Source organism: Schistocerca gregaria, chromosome 3, assembly GCF_023897955.1.
Source record: "Schistocerca gregaria isolate iqSchGreg1 chromosome 3, iqSchGreg1.2, whole genome shotgun sequence".
NCBI lineage: Eukaryota > Metazoa > Arthropoda > Insecta > Orthoptera > Acrididae > Schistocerca > Schistocerca gregaria.
In genome coordinates this window covers 308,515,041-308,540,560 of record NC_064922.1, presented here as the reverse complement: position 1 = coordinate 308,540,560, position 25,520 = coordinate 308,515,041, and the positions used below count along the sequence as shown (strand labels likewise).

The window sequence follows — 25,520 nt, the reverse complement described above, 5'->3', positions numbered from 1 at the left end:
ATTCTTTTCTGTAAACTAACTGACATTCTATCATCATGTTGTAATAGTAACTGTTCTAATAAAATCGCGAATTAATGTTTGTCATTAAGCAATTTTAATTTCATTTTTAAATAAAAATAAGTAGTTTATGACTTACCATTTACTGAAAACAACCGAACTGATCGGAACAGAAATATTCTCGCAGATCTAGCGTCGGAACAGCTATTTTTATTTTTTTCATTAAAGTGTATACGAAATTGCGACACTTAAATTAATTGACAAGTGTGGTATACTTACAGTTCAGAAACCATAAAACGATCTTAACATTACTACGCTTACTGTTCTGAAGTTTGTCTGAGGAAAACCGTTGTCACAGCTGATGTATCGTAACAGAGTTTGTCTACGGAGCTGGACACACTTTGTTGTCGATCCTAACTGTTAATACGCTTGAAATTTGCAACGACTGTCGGACTGATTGCCGTTAGGACTAGCCATCTTAGAGCCACAGATTATGCAGCTTAACCTAAACGCAATATACGTAAATTAATCTCTGATCAAATTAATATATTCGACGCACAAAAAATTTGGTATCACACATTTTGCGTAAGAAACAACGTCGCTTATATCACCGTAAATTCAGACAACGCTGCACAGACGACCAGCCTTATGTAATACAATCGACAACAAGACAATAAAATAGGTTTACCCACACAATCATGATTGTACACACCACACACACCCACACACACACACACACACACACACACACACACACAGCTATTACAAAACGTCATAGTGTGAGTCAAAATGTTTTTCATAGTTTCATTTCCTCTCTGAATAAGCTACTCAGCACAATCCAGCAAGAATATTTTTAGAGATTTCATAAATTTGAATAACAAAAGTGGAATCTGACTCTTTTTCTAGCAGCTGTAGATTTGAAGTTTCTTATTAGGACAGAGGAACTGTTTCCTCTACTATTTAAACTAATTTACGGAGACACATTTTCATAAATTTTAATCTTATATTTCACACGTTCTCTAAAGTTTTGATAAATGAAAGCAGTTAACGTGTTACATGAATAATACAGTGATCAACGTGCAGTTAATGTGCATAACTCCACTGGATGCCGCGCTATGATTGTTGCGCTTGCCTGCAGGAACAGTTCGGAACTAGCTGTGACAGTGACTGGACGTACCAAATCAGCTGTCACGTACGGCACAAGATTTAGCTTTTGAGCAAAGAGGGGATTGTTAATATTACCTCTGATTATGGCCTCGGAAGAAGGGAAGAATGTATGTACAGGCTTCTAACGAACTCGTACCACGTGCAGATGACCAGAGGTAAGAACAACGTGAGAGCGATACCTGTACAATTCGAGTTTGCGTAACATTAAGTATCACACAAGAACTGGCCTGTGTGTTCTACTCCGCAACGGATACAGGCTAGATAATTCCCTTGTTTTAGTTGATTTTGCAGAAAAGTGCTGGTCTAATTTAATTAGTGAAATGACTGTTGAAAAGATAATTTGAAAAACACCCTGTCCTTGTATAATTACTTGACTACCTTCTCAATTGATATTATTGAAATATTCGAGATTCGTGTGACGAGCGCCTAGTGTCACATTAGTAATTCAGTTTGGGTGTATATTATATGAACCTGCTCTTAAAATGGAAAACTGTAGAACGACGTGCAGCATCGTTAGCAGCCAGGTCGCCGAGAACTACGGAAATACGTAGGACAGTGAAACAACAGCTAGGCGCTGAATGGTTGGACGTCCACGACTCTTCACAGAACGTGCGATTCGGAAGCTTGAGGGCTCATTAAAGTAGGACAGATGGTGGTCTGTGACATCTCTGCTGAAACAGCACAATGCTCTTGCACGCACAAGTGTTGCGGAGTACACTATTCTTCGCACAAAATTGAAACAGAGCTCCACAGCAGAACCACCCTTACGAGTTCACATGCTAACCCAACGACGTCGTCAGTTACGATTGCAGTGTGCACGGGACCATCGGGGCTCGACCATCAGTCAACGGAAGCGTGTCGATTCTTCGGGTAAATCACATTTTCGCTGCATTAGGTCGATGGTCGTCTGCACAAACACCGTCAACGAGGTGAGCGGGCTTGAAATGTGCAGCGCGCCATTGACGCAGGCTCATGGGGGCTGTATTATGCTATGGGAGATATTCTCCAGCGTTTGCGTGGGACCTGTGGTAGTAATCAAAGATACACTAACAGCTGCGAACCACCTACATCTCTTCATGCTTGATGCCTTTCCCGATGGCGATCCGTCATGTTTCAGCACTATAATTGTCCGTGTCTCGGAGCCAAAACCGTGCTACAGTGCGTGGTATGGATAGTAGCGATGCCACAGCGTAGGTGCACGCTCGTAGGTTGTCACTACGAGAGCGAGAGAGGACGAACTACGCTGTGCAGCTCAACGAGCGCCGCTCTGCTTTCTCCCCATTTCATCAAGAGCAGACGGCCTGGAAACTTCGCTTCAACTTCAGACTGTGTTGGCTTGCTATTGAGACTTTGTACTACTTACGACGGGAATACGGCTTTGCACCTACGCGCTCATCACCGCAAAGTTATGTAACCATGTACTAACTTGTTTTTGCCTGTGGTAAACATCTTTAAATTTACACGCAGTACCGAAGTGCTTTACCTCTCCTGCTCCTACTCGCTTCCTTCATTCAGCCTATTTTGCAGATCACAGGAGCACGCGCCGCTTTCCAGGCGGGATACAAAACAGTGTTTTGAGGAGCATTATAGTGCACTCACTTTGGTATTTAGGCGACCATATTCGCCTGATGTAAATCCTAAAGAACCCATCTGGGCCGTTATCGGACGCCATCACGGCATACACAAATCGGCAGCCCATTATTTAGGTGAGTTCCATGATCTGTGGGTAGATATCTAATGCCACATACCTCCACAAACCTATCAACAAACTGTCGGATTCCTGATATGCAGGATCAGTGATATGTTTCATTCCAAAGACGGACAAACAAGCTATTAGGCAGGTGGTCATAATGTTTTTGCTCATCAGTGTATGTTCATAGAGATCAAACTCCTTAACAGAAAGTACGTGACATGTGTCCTCTACAAAACTTCTACAGCAGGCGGGTTTGTCTCCTTCACAGCCTCTCTTCCAAATCTCGAACAGACATATCAGTACATAATTATGCCTGGTGACACTAAGATAAATTTCCTTCCAGGGTGAAATTTATGCGGATGCTTTCTTCTTCAAATGCGTCGCTATCTCAGCTGTCATCATACAAATAGCAGTCAAACTGTCATAGATTTATTTGCAACGAAATCCTCAAGCAGAGTAACTGATACCCCTCAAATATCTGCACCTGACGTTTCTGCCAATGACATAATTTTCACGACGTACTGGCTACACTGTCCCAGGAAGAACCCACAGCTGCTACATACCGAGACATCACACGCACTAATTTATCTGAGTTTCTAACAGACAAGCAAGAATAGTTTCGGGGACGTCTTCTAGTCCCGTCTCAGACATAAACATAGATTCACCGCAAATTTGTTCAACTATATGACAAATATGATCCCTTAAAACCGGAAAAGTAAGAAAGAAACCTGTGCCTAAGCTAACTGAAAAACTAACACAGTTCGTAAATCTCAGAGATGTTGTATATCGGTCATACAAACCGCGCCCCCTGCCTGAACGTCATACTGCTTACAAGCAGAAGCGGAGTAGGGTCAGTCAAACTGTTGGAAATGCAAAACTTCGGCATGCTCGTACATTAACCAACAACAGAAACAGATCAGCTGTCTACAGAAAAACGTGCGTGGTCTTAGTAAAGGCAAAGTAAAAGCGGCAGCTGATCCCACTGTCCCAGCCGAAGAACTGAAATGGTAGTTTACATTGTCTATAACCACAACTGAAACGCAAACTAAACACAGATTCATTGATTACGTCATGGAAGTAAACGACTGTACCCACGAAAAATTCTATTTAAAGGAAGTTACTTGTGAGTCTGTCAAAAAATACATCATGCGTATCAAATCAAATCTACTGGACACGATGGCATCACAGTCCAAACGATGAAGCTTACTACTGACTCGCTACTGCACACTATAAAGATATCTTAGCCACAAGTGTTTTCCCTGGGGTCTGAAAACGGGAACCAGTTAAGCCAGTACCTAAAAAAGGACGTTGTCACAGCAGCCTCTGACTGTCGACATATTTTCATCCCTCCTGCACTCTCCAAGGCCTTAGAATATACAGCCCACTACCAGCTAACAAACTACCTAACTACAAACCGACAAGACGAATACCAGTCATGTTTCCGTATACATCGTACCACCCCTTCTGACTTAACAAAGGTAATAGATGACTTGAAGCTTTCCATGGACGCACAAGAGGCGGCTATCATTAGACTTCAGAAAAGCTTTTGACTTTGTCGACTTCGATATTTTATCTGCAAAATTTAGCAGCCTTAATTTCTCGCATAGAGCAGTGCAGTGGTTTTGGACGTACCAGACATCTCACCAGCAATGTGCCATCATGACCGGCACAATTAAGTCACAGAGGGGGGCAGGTAGTATCAGGTGTCCCCCAGAGCTCAGTATTGCACCCATACTCTTTTCGTTGTATGAGAATGATGTGTCATCAGTTTTGTCCTGCTGCGAGTACCACAAGCATTCTTATGGTCTCCAGATGTATTTAACTGCAATGCAAATAAACCTGAAAGAGCTATCGAGAATGATAATACGGACCTGTGTGTAAAATGGGCATGTGATATAGTGTTAAATCTTAACCCACCCAAATCTCAAGAGGTACTAGTTGTTCATTCTAGGTCATTAGCCCGAAATACGGGGAATACCTACCATCTTCAATCCGGAATGGGACAAACAGTAACTGCTCTCTCTCAGCAAAGAGTCTAGAAGTAATAATAGATGGAAATCTAAATTGGACTGAGTACGTAACTGCAGCATTTCTCCGTGCCCTACAAAAATATAAAAATCTCTTCCCTCTTGGCATGGAAAAAAACTTGTACAGACACTTATACTTTCAACTGTTAATTACAGAGACGTTATTCTGCAATGTATTTCTCAGGAAAGTTCACATGACGTGGGACATGAATGCCTGTGTTTGTTATATCTGTGCCGTTCTAATCTTTGATCACATATCGCCCTCATATACACAGCTAACTAACTGCGTGCAGAAAACCGCAGAGATTTCCATGTCGTGTGTCTTCTCTATTGTCTTATCAACGTACACAGTCCCTCATATCTTTCCTCCTTCTGCTCTTGTGTGAACAACATGTCAGAAATACCCATTCCCATCAGAGCAAAATCCTTTCTGTCCCACACCATCGTTCAGCTACTTTCTCTAAGTCCTTCTCAGGAGTAGGAACCCGACTCTAGAATAACATTCCGCAATATATTAGAGAAACGAAAAACATCTCTAGCCTTATAAGGCAGTTTCTGACATATCTACTAAAGCAACAATAACGTTTGCCATTGGCCCTGTTTGAACTTCTTAACTCTGTAAATGCTTCTTCCGAAGGATCTTCCTCATGTTTAACTGATGCAATCTCTTTAAAATTCTTTGGCCCCGAACACGCCGTATCAGACAACCTCTACTTTGTACACCTATAATTTTCTTATACTCTGCCACTATGATTATTATTATAATAGTCATTATTATTATCGTTGTTAGGGGCAGCAGCAACAGTAATATAAGTATTGTCAATATTAACTTTATTAGCTACAAAGACAGTATTATTTACTCACATCCTTATTTACTGAAATCATTTTAATATTATTTGTCATGCTGAAATTGTTATTTCTTTGGTAAGTATTATGTAAAAAAGATACAGTATATGCGAAACCCTGCCCTGATGAGGGGTTGTTGGCCCTAATCAAATCAGGTTAAATTAAAATAAAACTGATAGTGTATTCGATCATTACAGAATTGTTTCTTCCACTCGTTAACGTAAGAGGTTTCTAAATTTAGAGCAAGTTGTCAATCATCACGCTAAGTCATTGAAACCGCTATATATTAGACTCCGAAAGATAAAAGTTTAGATGTAGCCTCAGATTCACGTAAAAACACTAAATATGTGACACAAGTAAGCTATCTCGATTGCTTTTCAAATGGATTATTAAAAACTAAATTTGGAACGAAAATGTCCTTATTCATGCTAGATTAAGTATCATTTGTATTTGTAATAGAAATTTCTAACTACAGCACTCAGTTACTCTCAGAAAATAACAAAGATGTACCAGGTTTCAAGACTGTATTGTAAATAACAATGGTGACACGAAATCTTAAAGAGGCACTTCTGAGGTCATGTTCTACTGTCAGACCCGTTCTAAAAGTTGTAGTTGGCAAAGTTTAAATGAAGTCGATCTAAAACCTTTTCACTAACTAAAGCAAACTTAACTCTATTTACTTAACAATTAGGAAGATTTAAATTGTTAAATGACAGAGCGGTTATTTAATACGTGTCGAAGAAGGGCCTGTTTAGGTATTGCTACCCGTGCCTAGGGAGGTTGACAGTAGATATTCCGTTTGGCATCCACTGCACATTAATACAGATACAGCAAGAAAGGCAGTAGGATGAGGCAATTCGCAAAGAGATATCTAACTGTCCGCGTCAGTCAAACGCTAGCGTGCGTTCTGTCTCGGATGACGTCAAATGCGTTTTCGGTAAAAGTAGAAAGCGAACTCGCTAGAGCTGTACAACCGTCCTCGATTGCTTGGATTTCACGCAAGCAACTGTTTGTGTACCGCCTGTAACGTTGACAAAACAGTGTGGCAGGTGGCGAGATTATTTTCCACTTTTAAGGCGGGCAATTAACTTTTGATTATTAGAAGTCAGGGCGATAGACCCTTTTACTTGGAATTTTCTGTTGATGTCGCCTCTGAACTGTTAACAATGCTGTATTCAATAGGGGTATTAGTTACAATATCAAGACATTTTGTGCTTGCGAACTTTTACAAAATGTATCGGTCAGATAAAACCCAAGACTTTTATTTATAGTCTTAGTATTTGGTCCCGCTGAGTAAATAGCAAGTAGGAAGATTTTCGTTCAGTGAGCGCAAAGAATAATGTAGACTTGCAGACTGAAAATTACGGTCAGTATGTTCTCCATCGCTTTCTGGATGACGTCAAAGATAGTTTTCAGGTATTTGTAGACAGCGAGGGTAGATGAAAAGCACGCACAACAATTTAAGAGTCTTTTCATAACAACGCAACTATCAAACGACTATCTGATTACTACCCAACACCCTACAAGCTGAGCGTCTCCGTTACGCTTTTGCGTTTACTAAACGAAATTGCAACGAATTCTTTAATTCCTCTACCAGTTATTTCTGGTACGGATCCTAGACTGATGAAAAATACTCAGAGACTGATCGTTTGCAAGCTACCACTTTTGTGAGTGGACTACATTCCGTGTGATTTTTGCAATGAACCTCAGTCTGACAGCGGCGTTCCGCTTTAAATAGCTCCGTATATGTGCTCCTAGGTATTTTGTGGATCTGCCAGCTTCCAGTGATGGTTTTGCAAACGTGTAAATGTACAGTAATACGTCTTTCCGCTTATTTATGCGGAACACGTTACATCTGTTTATACTGAGGGTCAGTTACCAGTCCCATGCCTAACTCTCAATCTTCTGTAGGTCTTCCTGCTTTTTGCTACAATTATTAATTAGCGTTGCGACTGCTCTGTCTACAATAGCATCATCTGTAAAAGGCCTCATAGTATGTCCGACATTATCCACTAGGTAATTTCTCATCGCTTATAATAGGGTGCTGTGTTCGATTTCCTAGAATCTTCTATCAATTCAAATTTTTTTTTCCTGGTATCTCGTTCTGTCGTATTTTGTTCATTTGGTAGCTGTATGGAATACCAGCTGTAGAAGTATGAAGCCGGAATTTGGTTGCAACATTTACACGGCTGTTGTTTCAAACTGATAAACAATATTTTATTCAAAATAATCTCCATTGTCGTTTATACATTTTCCCCACCTACTCGGCAGGCTAAGGATGCCACGCAAAAAGACAGCGGAAAAACAGTTCTTCTTTTGAAGCGAAACAGTCAGCGAGTCATTTTCGTAAATTTTGATACGAACTGAAGCGTTGTTCAGCGAGAGCGTCTCCCAGTGATGCAAATAGATGACAATCGGGCATAGCCAAGTCTGGAGAATAAGCCGCATGCCGTAGTATTTCCCAACTGAACGTCTCGATCGTTTTCCTGACCCGTTTTGCCGTGTGTGATGGGGCTTTATCATGGAGGAATATGACTTTGTGTTGCCTTTTTCCATATTCCAGTCGTTTTAAAATCGATCATGTGCTGTTGGTAGTGATCACTGTTAACGGTTTCACCACGTTTTAGAAGCTCATAATAGATGACACCCTTCTGATCCCACCAACACGGAGCATTGTCTACCTTCCAAAGCGATTTGATCTTGAAGTGGATATCGCTGGTTTGCCTGGATTCATCCATGATTTACGACGCTTAAGATTCTCAAACTGTATCCTTTTTTTCGCCACCTGTCACTGTTCAGTGAAGAAAATACTTTCTTTTGCATCTGGCGAGCAGCATTTCACAAGTGGTCTTTCGATTTGATTGCTGTCTTTCAATAAGTTCTTGCAGAACCCATTTTCCCACTTTCTGCACCTTTCCCACAACTTTCAACCTAATAGAAACGGCTTTCTGCGTCACATTCAGTTGCTCCGCTAGTTACTATTGAGTATCATCTTCGTCCAATAAGGCATGCAATTCGTTGTCTTCGAACTTTTTCGGTGGTTTCCCGCGCTCGTCGTTTCTCACGTCAAAATCTCCACTTTGGAATTTCCTTGAACCAGTCTCTAAACACTGTGTTTTCTGAAGAGCAAGTTCGCAGAGAGTTTCGACGAGCATTCGCAGTAGTTTTCTTCAGATGATAACAGAAAACCAAAGCTATCGACAAATCGTAGTTCGTAGGCATAAAACTCGGCATGTCTACGGGTTTCAAACAGATACCGTTCTAATGAACTTGGGTTACTGTGTGTCGACATTCGTCGTCAGCCGTACAGGAAGCAGATGGCGCTGCAGACGCGGTCTCATGGGACCTACACGGATGGCTAGCAGCTTCTATAGGGAAATTCCGGGTTCATTCATACATAATTTTTATTTATTTATTTTTTTTTTTTTTGTCATCAGTCTACTGACTGGTTTGATGCGGCCCGCCACGAATTCCTTTCCTGTGCTAACCTCTTCATCTCAGAGTAGCACTTGCAACCTACGGCCTCAATTATTTGCTTGACGTATTCCAATCTCTGTCTTCCTCTACAGTTTTTGCCCTCTACAGCTCCCTCTAGTACCATGGAAGTCATTCCCTCATCTCTTAGCAGATGTCCTTTCATCCTGTCCCTTCTCCTTATCAGTGTTTTCCACATATTCCTTTCCTCTCCGATTCTGCGTAGAACCTCCTCATTCCTTACCTTATCAGTCCACCTAATTTTCAACATTCGTCTATAGCACCACATCTCAAATGCTTCGATTCTCTTCTGTTCCGGTTTTCCCACAGTCCATGTTTCACTACCATACAATGCTGTACTCCAGACGTACATCCCCAGAAATTTCTTCCTCAAATTAAGGCCGGTATTTGATATTAGTAGACTTCTCTTGGCCAGAAAGGACTTTTTTTGCCATAGCGAGTCTGCTTTTGATGTCCTCCTTGCTCCGTCCGTCATTGGTTATTTTACTGACTAGGTAACAGAATTCCTTAACTTCATTGACTTCGTGACCATCAATCCTGATGTTAAGTTTCTCGCTGTTCTCATTTCTACTACTTCTCACTGCCTTAGTCTTTCTCCGATTTACTCTCAAACCATACTGTGTACTCATTAGACTGTTCATTCCGTTCAGCAGGTCATTTAATTCTTCTTCACTTTCACTGAGGATAGCAATGTCATTAGCGAATCGTATCATTGATATCCTTTCACCTTGTATTTTAATTCCACTCCTGAACCTTTCTTTTATTTCCATCATTGCTTCCTCGATGTACAGATTGAAGAGTAGGGGCGAAAGACTACAGCCTTGTCTTACTCCCTTCTTAATACGAGCACTTCGTTCTTGATCGTCCACTCTCATTATTCCCTCTTGGTTGTTGTACATATTGTATATGACCCATCTCTCCCTAGAGCTTACCTCTAATTTTTTCAGAATCTTGAACAGCTTGCACCATTTTATGTTGTCGAACACTTTTTCCAGGTCGGCAAATCCTATGAACGTGTCTTGATTTTTCTTTAGCCTTGCTTCCATTATTAGCCGTAACGTCAGAATTGCCTCTCTCGTGCCTTTACTTTTCCTAAAGCCAAACTGATCGTCACCTAGAGCATTCTCAATTTCCTTTTCCATTCTTCTGTATATTATTCTTGTAAGCAGCTTCGATGCATGAGCTGTTAAGCTGATTGTGCGATAATTATCGCACTTGTCAGCTCTTGCCATCCTCGGAATTATGTGGATGATGCTTTTCCGAAAGTCAGATGGTATGTCGCCTGACTCATATATTCTACACACCAACGTGAATAGTCGTTTTGTTGCCACTTCCCCTAATGATTTTAGAAATTCTGATGGAATGTTATCTATCCCTTCTGCTTTACTTGACCGTAAGTCCTCCAAAGCTCTTTTAAATTCCGATTCTAATACTGGATCCCCTATATCTTCTAACTTGACTCCTGTTTCTTCTTCTATCACATCAGACAAATCTTGACCCTCATAGAGGCTTTCAATGTATTCTTTCCACCTATCTGCTCTCTCCTCTGCATTTAACAGTGGAATTCCCGTTGTACTCTTAATGTTACCACCGTTGCTTTTAATGTCACCAAAGGTTATTTTGACTTTCCTGTATGCTGAGTCTGTCCTTCCCACAATAATATCTTCTTCGATGTCTTCACATTTTTCCTGCAGCCATTTAGTCTTAGCTTCCCTGCACTTCCCATTTATTTCATTCCTCAGCGACTTGTATTTCTGTATTCCTGTTTTTCCCGGAACATGTTTGTACTTCCTCCTTTCATCAATCAACTGAAGTATTTCTTCTGTTACCCATGGTTTCTTCGCAGCTACCTTCTTTGTACATATGTTTTCCTTCCCAACTTCTGTGATGGCCCTTTTTAGAGACGACCATTCCTCTTGAACTGTGTTGCCTACTGCGCTATTGCTTATTGCTTATTGCTGAGAACTTCAAACGTATCTTAGAACTTCCGTATCCCACTTCTTAGCGTATTGATTCTTCCTAACTAATGTCTTGAATTTCAGCCTACTCTTCATCACTACTATACTGTGATCTGAGTCTATATCTGCTCCTGGGTACGCCTTACAATCCAGTATCTGATTTCGGAATCTCTGTCTGACCATGATGTAATCTAATTGAAATCTTCCCGTATCTCCCGGCCTTTTCCAAGTATACCTCCTCCTCTTGTGATTCTTGAACAGGGTATTCGCTATTACTAGGTGAAACTTGTACGTTGTACATACATACATACATACATACACATATACACCTGGTACATGGAACTCCTTCTGGAAGTTAACGAACACGGTATCAACCTGGGAGCCGGTATGTAGGGCAGGGTGTTGTAGCTTGCTACACCTTTCAGACTTCGCCTCTAGTCAGCTCTGTAACAGCACCTTAATGTTTTTCCTTAATCCATTTTTAAATTATAGCATTCACTTTTTGTGTGCTGTAGTCTTTTTCTACCTAAATTACTCCGGAAAATTGAGGTTTATCCAAATGTGAAGACATGTTGAAGGTACAACATGTTGACGTACCTGGAAGCAAATGTTCAATCAAAATTTCAAAGCATTACAGTCGAGAAAATCTTGTCATTACTGAATTTAAAAGTCAATCTGTTACATTATCACTCTACTACACTACGATATTAATTAGGAGCAATTAAATTAAGCAGAAGTATTATAAAAAACCAGTGATAACGGAAATATATTTTGAGATAGATGCTATTGGACACTAACACAAATATCCATTTTGAAGTCAGATAACATTGTTAAGACATTGAAGAAACTCAGTTCATTTTCAGGTATCACATGTTGTGAGGTAATATACCTTCTGCTTCAACGTACAAGATGGTGCACGACCGACGAAGTATGGCTTAGGATTCTACATGTCATATAAATAGTTACTTAGCATAACATTACGTACCTGAAGAATTAACGATATATTCCAAATAGCTTTAATGAACTATATAGCATTTAAATGTGTGGAACGAAAAATATTTACAAATACTGCACAAAACATAACTTCGTGCATAATGACAACAAGAAGTGTATAACATGGCGGAAAATGCTTATGGCTACATGAGATTCAAAAATAACTAACTACATTGAAGTACCGACCAAGAAATCGTCGTGTGTTGTTACGTACACTACCGCCTAGGTACGACACTCTCTCCCCACTGCTTTCTGGGTCTCGTGGACGAAGACAGTGGCCTGGCTTGAACACGATCGTTGCTTTCGACAACCATGCTGATTCAGAGTTTATCGGTTTCCAGAAATATCGCAATAGCAAGCATAAAACGTGTTCGAAAGTTCTACGACAGACCGAGAGATATAAGTCTACTGTTTTGTGCGTCTGTCCGACAACCTGTTGTAAAACGGGAATGTTGTGCGCTCTATTCCAATCACTAGGAACACTTTGTTCCTCCAGTTCCAGACACATGCTGCTAGAACACAAGCAAGTTTACTCGCATACTCTAAGGAGAGTCGTGGTCTTTCCACGGTTCGGTGTCAGTTGCTTTTCTATCTCCAGTAGGTTATTTTGACGTCTGTCATTTTGACATTCGTGTGACGAGTTAAAGGAGAAACTAAATTGCCATAATCCACAAATAAATAAATTAATTAAAAAATTGGGCAGGTATGAGTAGTACTCGGTGCAACGAGGGTTCCGTAAAGACTTAATTATGCGTATAAGCAATTCATCCATTCCTGGAGTCGAGTATATCGAAATTTTTGTTTGTTATCGATAATGATACTCGCAAGATACTCGTCCCATGGATTCCAAGACCAAGACACTCGAGAATGTTTTAAATTCTAGTTTGAAGTCGAATAACAAACAAAATATTTTATCGTGTAATGTAATTGAAGAATTAACTATGTTCTAATTTTTGCACCTTACTTGTACTGTGAACTCTTTCTTTCCCCCAAATTTCATGATTCTAGATAAATGGGAAGTACGCTATAGCTTTTAGCGAGTCAGTTTTCAAGTATCGAAATCTTTTGATTATACTGACTTAGAAGCTTAAATTTTTTACACCACTAAAGGACTATAGACTTCAGTACGTGACATAAATTTCAACTTGATACGTCAACCCCTTCATGAGAAACAGAGATCTTAAAAGACGGAGGGAGGGACAGACAGGCACTCTCACAATAAATAGCTAAAAAAAAAGTTTTTCTGTGTGACATAAGTACAAGTTAATAATTTTCGGATTTTTTTCCTTTGGTTATCGTTGTTGTTGTTGTGGACTTTTGATCAGAGACTGGTTTGATGCAGCTCTCCATCCTATTCTATCCTGTACAAGCTTCTTCTTCTCCCAGTACCTAGTGGAACCTACACCCTTCTGAATCTGCTTAGTGTATTCATCTCTTAGTCTCCCTCTACGTTTTTTACTCTCCACACTGCCCTCTAATACTAAATTGATGATCCCTTGATGCCTCAGAACATGTCCTACCAACCGAGCCCTCCTTCGAGTCAAGTTGTACCACAAGCCTCTCTTCTTCCCAATTCTATTCAGTACCTCCACATCAGTTATGTGATCTACCCATCTAGTATTCAGCATTCTCCTGTAACACCATATTTCGCAAGCTTCTATTCTCTTCTTGTATAAACCATTAATTGTCCATGTTTCACTTCCATATACGGTTACACTCCACACAAATACTTTCAGAAATGACTTCCTGACACTTAAATCTATACTCGATGTTAACAATTTCCCTTCTTTAGAAATGCTTTCCTTGCCATTGCCAGTCTACATTTTATATCCTCTCTACTTCGACCATCATAAGTTATTTTGCTCCACAAATAGCAAAACTCCTTTACTACTATAACTGTCTCATTTCCTAATCTAATTCCCTCAGCAACACCCGACTTAATTCGACGACATTCCATTATCCTCGTTTTGCTTTTGTTGATGTTCATCTTATATCCCCCTTTCAAGACACTCTTCATTCCGTACAACTGCTCTTCCAGGTCCTTTGCTGTCTCTGACAGAATTACAATGTCATCGGCGAACCTCGAAGTTTTTATTTCTTCACCATGGATTTTAATGGCTACTGCGAATGTTTGCTTTTTTCCTTTACGGCTTGCTCAATATACAGACTGCATAACAGCGGGGATAGGATACAACCCTGTCTCACTCCATACCCAACCACTGCTTCCTGTTTATGCCCCCGACTCTAATAACTGCCATCTGGTTTCTGTACAAATTGTAAATAGCCTATCGCTCCCTGTATTTTACCCCTGCCACCTTTAGAATTTGAAAAAGAGTATTCCAGTCAGTATTCCAGCTTTCTCTAAGTCTACAAATGCTAGAAACGTAGGTTTGCCTTTCCTTAATCTATCCTCTAGGGTAAGTCATAGGGTCAGTATTGCCTCGCGTGTTTCAACATTTCTACAGAATCCAAACTGATCTTTCCCGAGGTCGGCTTCTACCAGTTTTTCCATTCGTCTGTTAAGAATTCGTGTTGATATTTTGCAGCAGTGTCTTATTAAACTGATAGCTCGGTAATTTTCACATCTATCAACACCTGCTTCCTTTGGGATTGGAATTATTATATTCTTCTTTAAGTCTGAGGGTAATTCGCCTGTCTCATACATCCTGCTCACCAGATGGTAGAGTTCTCCTAAGGCCATCAGTAATTCTAATGGAATGTTGTCTACTCCCAGGACCTTGTTTCGACTTAGGTCTTTCAGTGCTCTGTCAAACTCTTCACGCAGTATCACATCTCCTATTTCAACTTCATCTACATACTCTTCCATTTCTATAATAATGTCCTCAAGAACACCGCCCTTGTATAGACTCTCTTTATACTCCTTCCACCTTTCTGCTTTCCCTTCTTTGCTTAGAAATGGGTTTCCATCTGAGCTCTTGATATTCATACAGCTGGGTCCTTTCTTTTCCAAAGGTATGTTTCTTTTTTCTGTAGGCTAGTGATATATACCTCTATATCCTTACATTTGTCCTCCAGCCATGCCTGCTTAGCCACTTTGCACTTCCTGTCGATCTCATTTTTGAGACAACTGCAGCCGGCCGCGGTGGTCTCGCGGTTCTAGGCGCGCAGTCCGGAACCGTGCGACTGCTACGGTCGCAGGTTCGAATCCTGCCTCGGGCATGGATGTGTGTGATGTCCTTAGGTTAGTTAGGTTTAAGTAGTTGTAAGTTCTAGGGGACTAATGACCACAGCAGTTGAGTCCCATAGTGCTCAGAGCCACTTGAGACAACTGCATCTTTTTTGCCTGCTTCATTTACTGCATTTTTGCATTTTCCCCTTTCGTCAATTAAATTTCCTTTGGTATTCCTGTGAAATCTTTCTTCTTGGCAAATTTCATCTTTCTAGGTTAACAGGAAGTACCCTACAGAATTTGAAGAGTGAGTACGCGAGTATCAAAGTATGTGACATAAATGACCGTATATTTTGATTACATTGACTTAGAACCTTCAATTGTCACATCACAAAGGGACCGTAGACCTTACTAAGACACATAAATTTCTACTTTATGCGTCTACCCGTTCGGGAGAAAAAGGGTTGGTTCAAATGGCTCGGAGCACTTTGGGACTTAACATCTTAGGTCATCAGTTCCCAAGAACGTAGAACTACTTAAACCTAACTAACCTAAGGACATCACACACATCCATGCCCGAGGCAGGATTCGAACCTGCGACCGTAACAGTCCCGCGGTTCCGGACTGCAGCGCCTAGAACCGCACGGTCACCGGCGCCGGCAGAAAAAGGGGTTCTTAACAGTCAGACAGACTTAACAGACAACAAAGTTATCCTGTAAGGCAATGGTGCCCAACCTTCTAGCTTACTTGGACCACATTGGAAGAAGGCGAGTATTTTTGATGCACACGTAGTATACTTAACAATACTAACAATAACCGCTAAGGAACGAAAGAAGAGTGATGAACCAATGAGAGATTAGCGTAGAGTGGCGGGACTTTCCGATTAAAATATTCAATATATGGTAACTTTACGTATACTTTTTTTTACTGGTTGTGTGATAGATATTCACTCCTTGGGCCGCACTGATACTTGCGACCCGCGGGCCGCTGGTTGAACATCCCTGCGTCTAACGGTTCCATTATTGCTAATGAAGATAAGTAGTTCTAATGGAATGTTGTCTACTCTCAGGGCCTCGTTTCGACTCAGGTCTTTCAGTACACTGTCAAACTCTTCAAGCAGTATCGTATCTCCTATTTCATCTTCATCTACATTCTCTTCCATTTCCATAATATTGTCCTCAAGAACAGCGCCCTTGTATAGACTCTCTATATACTCCTTCCACCTTTCTGCTTTCCCTTCTTTGCTTAAAAGTGGGTTTTCACCTGAGCTCTTGATATTCATACAGGTGGTTCTCTTTTCTCCAAAGGTCTCTTTAGTTTTTCTGTAGGCAGTATCTATTTTACCTCTAGTGATATATACCTTTATATCCTTACATTTGTCCTCCAGCCATCCCTGCTTAGCCATTTTGCACCTCCAGTCGATCTCATTTTTGAGACGTTTTTATTCCGTTTTGCCTGCTTCCTTTACTGCATTTTTATATTTTATCCTTTCATCAATTAAATTTCCTTTGATATTTCTATGAAATCTTGCTTTTTGCCAAATTTCATCCTTCTAGGTCAACAGGAAGTACCCTAGAGATTTTGAGGAGAGTGTGCGAGTATCGAAGTACGTGACGTAAATGGCCGTATATTTTGATTGCATTCGCTTTGAACCTTCAATTTTCACATCATAAAGCGACCGTAGACCTTACTAAGACACATAATTTTCAACTTGATGCGTCTACCCGTTCCAGAGAATAACGGTTTTTAACAGTCGGACAGACAAACTTATAGACAATAAAGTGATCTTCTAACGCAATGGTGCCCAACCTTCTAGCTTACTTGGGCCACACTAGAAGAAGGCGAATATTTTTGGTTCAAATGTGCAAATGTGTGTGAATTCCTAAGGGACCAAACTACTTAGGTCATCGATCCATAGGCTTACACACTACTTTAACTAACTTATGCTAAGAATAACACGCACACCCATGCCGGGGTATTTTTAGTGCACACATAACATGCTTAACAATACTAACAATAACCGCTAAGGAAAGAAAGAAGAAGGATGAAACAGTGAGAGATTAGCATATTGTGGAGGGAGTTTCAGATTAAAATATTCAATATATGGTAACTTTACGTATTATGTTACTTAAAATCCGTCTGGATTGCAATTTTTTTTATTCAGTTGACCGGTTTCGGTTCATTCAGAACCATCTTCAGATCTGATATTTCAGTTACAGGAGTAACCCGTCCAAATCCAGCAACTTTCACATGCTGCGTCACATCGCACGTGAAAGTTGCTGGATTTGGACGGGTTACTCCTGTAACTGAAATATCAGATCTGAAGATGGTTCTGAATGAACCGAAACCGGTCATATGAATAAAAAATTTGCAATCAAGACGGATTTTAAGTAACATTATAAAATCACTGATTGCTGTTATCCCATAAAACATAACGTCTGTTTTTGCAAACTTTACGTATACTTTTTTTTTTATTTACTTGTCGTGTGATGGATGTTCCTTGGGCCGTACTGATACTTGCTTTGCACCACACGCGACCCGCGATCCACTGGGTGGACACCCCTGTGGCTAACGGTTCTATTATTGCTGATGAAGAGAAGGACGCCCAAAAAATTAACGAAAAACTGATAGTTGGTACGTCAGTAACTACATTTATACTCCGCAAGCCACCCAACGGTGTGTAGCGGAGGGCACTTTACGTGCCACTGTCATTACCTTCCTTTTCTGTTCCAGTCGCGTATGGTTCGCGGGAAGAACGACTGTCTGAAAGCCTCAGTGCGCGCTCTAATCTCTCTTATTTTACATTCGTGATCTCCTCGGGAGGTATAAGTAGGGGGAAGCAATATATTCGATACCTCATCCAGAAACGCACCCTCTCGAAACTTGGCGAGCAAGCTACACCGCGATGCAGAGCGCCTCTCTTGCAGTGTCTGCCACTTGAGTTTGCGTAACATCTCCGTAACGCTATCACGATTACCAAATAACCCTGTGACGAAACGCGCCGCTCTTCTTTGGATCTTCTCTATCTCCTCCGTCAACCCGATCTGGTACGGATCCCACACTGATGAGCAATATTCAAGTATATGTAGAACGAGTGTTTTGTAAGCCACCTCCTTTGTTGATAGACTACATTTTCTAAGGACTCTCCCAATGAATCTCAACCTGGTACCCGCCTTACCAACAATTAATTTTATATGATCATTCCACTTCAAATCGTTCCGCAAGTATACTCCCAGATATTTTACAGAAATAACTGCTGTGCCGCAACAGTCTGAGAAGTACAGTGCAGTGACTGGGACTGGTTTTTCAGGGTAGTGGGTGTCTGTGATTCGTGACGTGCTGTCTGCCGTAGACCAGCAACCGGGGCCAAAACCAGGACGTCCGTCTGCGGGAAACTATTCCGTGCTGCTCGGCGGACGGCCATAATTAAATTCTTCTGGGGCAGTCATTTATTCAGGAGGCTGCTGGCGCGTGGCCTATTGATATCGCCTAATTTCTCGGTCTGCTGGTGGGCGAAACGGTCGCCCACGCCGCTGTGCCGAGACGTCGCGCTCAGCCAATGGGGAAGCGGGTGGCGGCGGCCGGGGCGGCGCGAGTCTGCGCGAGCACGGGGGGTGGCGTGGGGCGACGCCGAGGCACAGGGGCTGCAGCGGCGCCGCCTCCACCAGTTGCTCTGCGCCCCAGCAACGCGCCACAGCTGACGCCGCCACCGCCTCCGACAATACCGCACCAGCAACAGGTACTGTGCCCTGCGCTGGACCACCACTTGCAGTCGCTGCCGCGTTAGGCTGCTGCCACTGGAACTCAACTGCGAAAATGTTTCTGTCTCGACCATATTATTGTCTGTAAGCTGAATCTGTGACTTTGCATTTTCACTGTTAGAGTGACAAAATGTATTATCCACCATAACAATGAAATACGTGTCCTTACGTACTCTTTGCGAACAGTAACCAATGAAAGCTGCTCAATTTATTACGTATTTCTAAATCTACTATGAGTTATGAGGTGATAAATTTCATACCAGTCGAACAGGAGCACAAAAACTGTTCTGAAAAGGTTTGAAAAACTTGGCCAGGTGCAAGTAGGTTCCATACAAACTTGACGTGCATAGACAGTTCGTCCATTCCGGGGTTCGAGACACCAGGCGATGTTTTCCTCTTATCGACACTGATACTGGTAAGATTCCAAGACTTTTGAGAATGTTTCAGTTTCAGGTTTCGAGTCGGATAACAAATGATTTCTTTTTGGCATTATATAATTGCAAATTAACTATTTTATAATTTTTTTCTTCACTTGTACTGTGAAACCTTGCTTCCTGCAAAATTTAATGATTATAGGCCACTGGGAAATACGCTATTGCCTTTAATGAGTGACATATTCATGGCAAACAATTCCGCCACAGTTGTAAAATACTTTATTGACCCAAGTCTTGCACGACAGAGGTCGCTATACACTACTATGGTTTCGGGGTCTTATACCAATCATGAGGTGTGTGGGAAATCTAGGGGTAGTAGGATGTCATGTCCATGCCCTAACTACTAATAGGCAAACGTCTATCGGTTCACCAACGGTATGTGTTTGCCTATTAGTTGTTAGGGCATGGACATGGCGTTCTATTACTGCTAGGTTTCAGATACACCTGATGATGGGGCTAAGACTCCAAAACCGTGGTAGTGTATAGTGGTTTCTGTCGTGCAAGAGTTCGGTCAGTAAACTAGTTTACAACTATGGCACATTTGTTAACCACGAATATGTTGCAGAACAGTTGTGGACGTCCCACAAATAAAAATTAATTTTAATGAGTGACCTCCCCAGTATCGAAATATGTGACATAAATGGCCATATCTTTTGACTGAATTTACTTAGAAGCTTAAATCTTTTACACCACCAAAATACCGTAGACCTCAGCATGTGGCACAACTTTCAACTTGATACTTTTACCCTGTCCTGAGAAAAAGGCGGTCTTAACAAACGGACAAACAGACAGACTGTCGGGTAGCAAATGAGAAAAAGAAAAGTTTTTCCTTGGCAAATTTCATGGTTCTAGGTCAAAGAGTAGTACTCTATAGGTTTTGATGAGTGAGTTTGTGAGTGTCAAAATATGTGACGTAAATGACCATATCTTTTCAGTGCACTGACGTAGAAGCTTCAATTTCTTACACCGCCAAGTGACCGTACACCTTAGTATATGACATAAATTTCAACGTGATATGTCTACTTTTTCCTAACAAAAAGAGGTCTTAACGGATGGTCAAACAAGTAGAGTGTCAGACAAGAAATGACAAATATTTTTGCTGTCACGTAATTACAATTTTACAGTTTTCCGACTTTTTCTGTTGTTTATACTATGAAACCTCCCTTTTTACTAAATTTCGTGATTTTAGGTCAACAGAAAGTATCCTATGGGCTTTGGAGAGTCACTTTGTGAGTATTAAAATACGTGACATAAATGGCTGTAAGTTTCGACTGCATTGACGTAGAAGCTTCAATTTTTTACGCCACCGAGGGACCGTAGATGTTAGTATATCACATAAATTTCAGCTTTATCCATGTACCCGTTCTTGATAAAATGGGTTTTTAATAGTCGAACAGATGGAAAGATGCACAAGAAAATGATCCTATTAGGGTTTGGTTTTTACTGACTAAGGTATGGAACCCAAAAAATCAGTAGGAAATTAGCAATGTCCTCTTCTGTTAGTAAACATACGGCCTGAGGGGAAAGAAATCTCTTGAAGGACTGGGATTCTGAATGAAATTTAGACCATACGTATCAATCCAAATTTGCAGCCAAATCAGTATGAGACTATTTCATGACTTTAACGAAATGCCTCTTCAAGAATAGGCCGACAGTCTACCTTACCTCCTGCATCTGTCGCAGACGTCTCATCCACTGCTTCACTTGAGGATGTATTACTAAGACCTATATCTGTTACTGTAGTAGTGTTTGAAACTGTACAAACAATACCTACATCGTCTGCATCAGAGCCTGTATCAAATTCTGAATTTCGGCGTGCTCTTCTGTAATCTCTTCCCAGTAGTTAATTGCACAGTCAGCCAGTACCTCATCTGTCGTGGAACTATGCCATCTTCATTAAGTCATTCTTATATATCTAAAAGAATATTCACCACTGGCAGTATGATCCCTCTAACTATAAAAAACAACCAAAAATGAGTAAGTGCTATGCCTATTACATTGACGTATGTGCCTAAACTGTTTTTGTAATGTTGCATATTATCAGTAATCATCCTACACGTGTACAATCAGTGGAAAAAAATTGTGCTATCTCAGCAGCTAACGTTTTTGAGACAAGCTGTGAAGCAATATTATCTGCAATGTTCATTGTTCATTAGAATCTTACAGCATATAATCAGTAAACTTGGATGACCCACCAGGGTAGCCGAGAGTGCTAACGCGCTTCTTCCTGAACTCGGGTAGGCTCGCCAGGTCCCCGATGGAATCCGCTCAGCGGATTAACGACGAGGGCCGGTGTGCCAGCCAGTCTGGATGTGGTTTTTATGTGGTTTTCCACACCTCGCTAAGTGAATACCGGACTGGTTCCCATGTTCCGCCTCAGTTACACGACTCGCACACATTTGACACACGTTCGCACTATTCCATGGATTACACTAGACGCAGACAGTTGGGATGCACACATTCCCTCCGAGGGGGGTATGGGGTGGCAGCATGAAGGGAATCCGGCCACCCCTTAAAATTAATACGCCAAATCCAGTTAACCATAATAGCAGCCCCGCCCATCGGAATAAATGCTTGGAAAGAGAATCAGTAAAATTAGATGTAAATGAGAACTGAATTCACGAGTATCTGTTTCCTTACATATGCGATGCTCAAGAAAATAGCTATAAATACGCTTACAAACGACTCCGCATTGATTTTAGATGTGTTAAACTCATGAAATGTTACTGTGAGTTGAACTTACCGTTGGTTATATCAAAAGATATCACAGTAATAAATCCACAGGTGACAAATGCCAGCCGGCCGGAGTAGCCGTGCGATTCTAGGCGCTACAGTCTGGAGCCACGAGGCCGCTACGGTCGCAGGTTTGAATCCTGCCTCGGGCATGGATGAGTGTGATGTCCTTAGGTTCGTTAGGTTTAAGTAGTTCTAAGTTCTAGGGGACTGATGAGCATAGCGTTTAAGTCCCATAGTGCTCAGATCCATTTTAACCATTTGACAAATGCCAGCTGAAGACAAAACCAGCTCCTAAGAACAGCGCCTCGAAAGCCATCGCAAAATATTTATACCATTACTCACTTGCTCGCCGGTATCTCAAGCCTATCGACTTAGAAACATAAAACTTGTGTCCTTACTTAACAGAGAAACTGTTATGAAAGTGTTAATACCAGTACAATAGATTGCTTGTAGTAAATAAAATAATAAAGCAGCATTAAAACCAGTTGTATATACTCGTATATTTAGCCGTTCACTCAAAGGGTTAATAGATGTGCCGTATGTCTCCTTTTATTTAATAGGGTTATGGCTGGAAACGTTACCTGATTGATGACTGTTCCAACCTCCATTTCCTGACCACTTAAATAATAGTAAAATCTGCCGTCTATATACAAATAACCAAAATCACGTAAAACAGATAGTGGACAGGTCACTAAACTATTTACGACCGCAATTGTGTTTCTGACTGCATGTAAAACAAAAGTCTTCATTACGTAAAAGTTTAAAGTCCGAAGAGTCTCCATGGATTCTACAGAGTAAATGTTTCCTCTCCAGTTCACGTAACACTCTTCTGATTAATGAAAGCCTTGACCGCATGTAATAGCTTGGAAACCCATACTGTCACTCATACTTCCTCTAACTATTGAGTGAATAACACACTTCAACGTATATTCTGTTAGATTGTTTCAAGCACTCGTAGTTCCCTAGCTATCCTCTAAATATCTGAATCAATATTAACTTCAATTTCGTTCACATACTCATAAAAGGGCCTGGTGCAGTCAGTATAGTTAACGTCCCCTCGGTAAGTATATAATGCAGTTAGTGACTCATGCATTTTTAAATCAAATATTCATTGAAAGGCGTTGGTCTCTGGACATTCTTTGCCCATAGACTCATAGTCATGCTGACGTCACCACGCACGCTGCTGTCTCATTGGTCCCGGCACGCTGCTGCTGCGAGGTACTAAGTTCCTCAAAAGTTCCTCATCTAGTCGAATTCCTGCGTGGCGGCTCATTACTTCACTAAACCAGTTGTCACACAAATTAGTACGAGTTTTATCCTAACTTACAGCTTAATTCAGACTCTCTACAACATTTTTCTTCACATCACCGTAGCCTCATTATTTGGGAGGAGGGAGTAACAAAGGCACATGGGCGACCGATGTAGTCAGACTGCCACAAAGGTAATGAAGAATAGAGAGGAACCTAAATCTGTATTTTACTTTCCATGTTTTATAAAGACGCAGTTCAGGACCTACAAACAATTCCCTGATGATATGTGAGTTACGTATCTCCTCTCTTTCTGCAACTGCAATCAATGATGATTAACAAATTGTAGGTTCATAATGACCGTTTTCAAACCTGTTAAGATAACAGTAAATTAAAAAGCAATGAATTTCATGTATACAAACAACATGACCTTAAACATATGATAAAACATATATGATTATATAACTGGAGACGTCTTATGTTATCCTAATATGATTAAGCCAAAGTGGCATCGACGAGCGGGGTTGCCGCGCGGCCTAGGGCGTCTTGCCACGGTCCTTGCGGCTCCTCCCGTCACAGGTTCGAGTCCTCCTTCGAGCATGGGTGTGTGTTTTTTGTCCATAGCGTAAGTTAGTTTAAGTTAGATTAAGTAGTGTGTAAGCTTAGGGACCGATGACCCAAGCAGTTTGGTCACATAAGTTCTTACCACAAAGTGGCATCGTCATAAGATGTAAACAAAGATAGCTTCACATCAACGGACAGGTATAATAACACTTTGTAACCCAAGTCATTTTCATTTATCTATTTAATTTTATTGCTGTAACAATTTACAATACTTTTTAGTTACAGAATCACTTTTTCCTAATTGTTCGTTCTACTTAGTTATGCATATACAAGGTGACTTAGGTGCCCTACCGCTGTCGTTTTATGTATCCTGTAGTGTTATATCTGGACTTCAAAAACCACGCGCGAGATTTTTATATTCTTTCGTTCGCTACGCTCTAACTACTTGTCTAATAGAAAAAAAGTTAAAAAGACGTTTCTGTAGGAAATTTAAAGTGGTTAAATTTTGTACCGGGATACGTTTTTGCTAGAGGTTTTTCAGGTTACTCAAGAAAAACGTACACAAATTACCTTCAAACGCACACCCATTCCCACACTCAGTCTCTACCAGTCAGAATTTCTAGTATGGTGTTCGTACCAATCCCTCCTACCAGTGTACAGAAATTTGCTACTGCATGAATTATTTTCCACACTCCATTCTTTTGCCTTCATTGGCTGCCCTTATTACGCCAACAGCTTAGTCGACCACTTAAGAATTGTAAAAGTAACGTTTTCGTAAAATTTTACCTAACAATTTTGTGAATTTTAACAACATAAAATAAACTATTACGTAATTATATTCGTCAGGCCTTCCGATTATGAAACTATTGCGCATGGCAGGGCTAAGTTGGGGTCAAATTTTCAACGTAATTAGATTTAGCGTAACTTTTACAAAAGTCTTCCTTTGATTACCTTCACGGGCATATATAAATTAATTATGTTCTCGAAACAGCCGACTATGGTGGTGTCGTAACAGCCTAATCAATAGAGACCAAAAAAAGTCGAATATCGGGATATTTCGTGTAGTCGGAAATTTTTGTGCGATGGTAGGATGAATGACAACGAACAACACAATAGAAATTCTGACTGGTGAAGATGCGTTCGAAAGTCACTTTTGTACTTAACAAAAAAAACTCGTAAACAATGTATTATTTGCGAAACGAAAAACATAAAAGTGGAGACTTTTGTTACTCCTTCTCTTAGATCTGACCAGATTGCAGCTATTTCTTTTATCTCTTTTACTCGGTTGTATCGTGCCGTTATATTTGGATACTAGCATACAACACGGTTTTCTGTTAACTTTGATCAGCAACACATAGACTGTCACACAGCTACAGTCACTTTTATAAGTTTTTTTTTGTTACAGCAACAAGAAAGGTTTCATATCGAGTAGTTTACAATGGTATTTCCGTGGCTCTACTAGTTGAAGACTG

At 40.8% G+C, this 25,520-nt stretch overlaps 1 protein-coding gene across 1 annotated transcript in view; it reads left to right on the top strand.

Annotated features, from left to right (window-relative positions):
• Positions 1-18,925: 18,925 nt before the first annotated feature.
• Positions 18,926-25,520, top strand: part of LOC126355886 (tyrosine decarboxylase-like) — a 519,636-nt gene continuing 513,041 nt past the window's right edge. The window contains exon 1 of the mRNA XM_050006388.1: positions 18,926-19,045. The gene's annotated coding sequence lies outside the window, so the exon portion shown is untranslated. The remainder of the gene's footprint in view (positions 19,046-25,520) is intronic.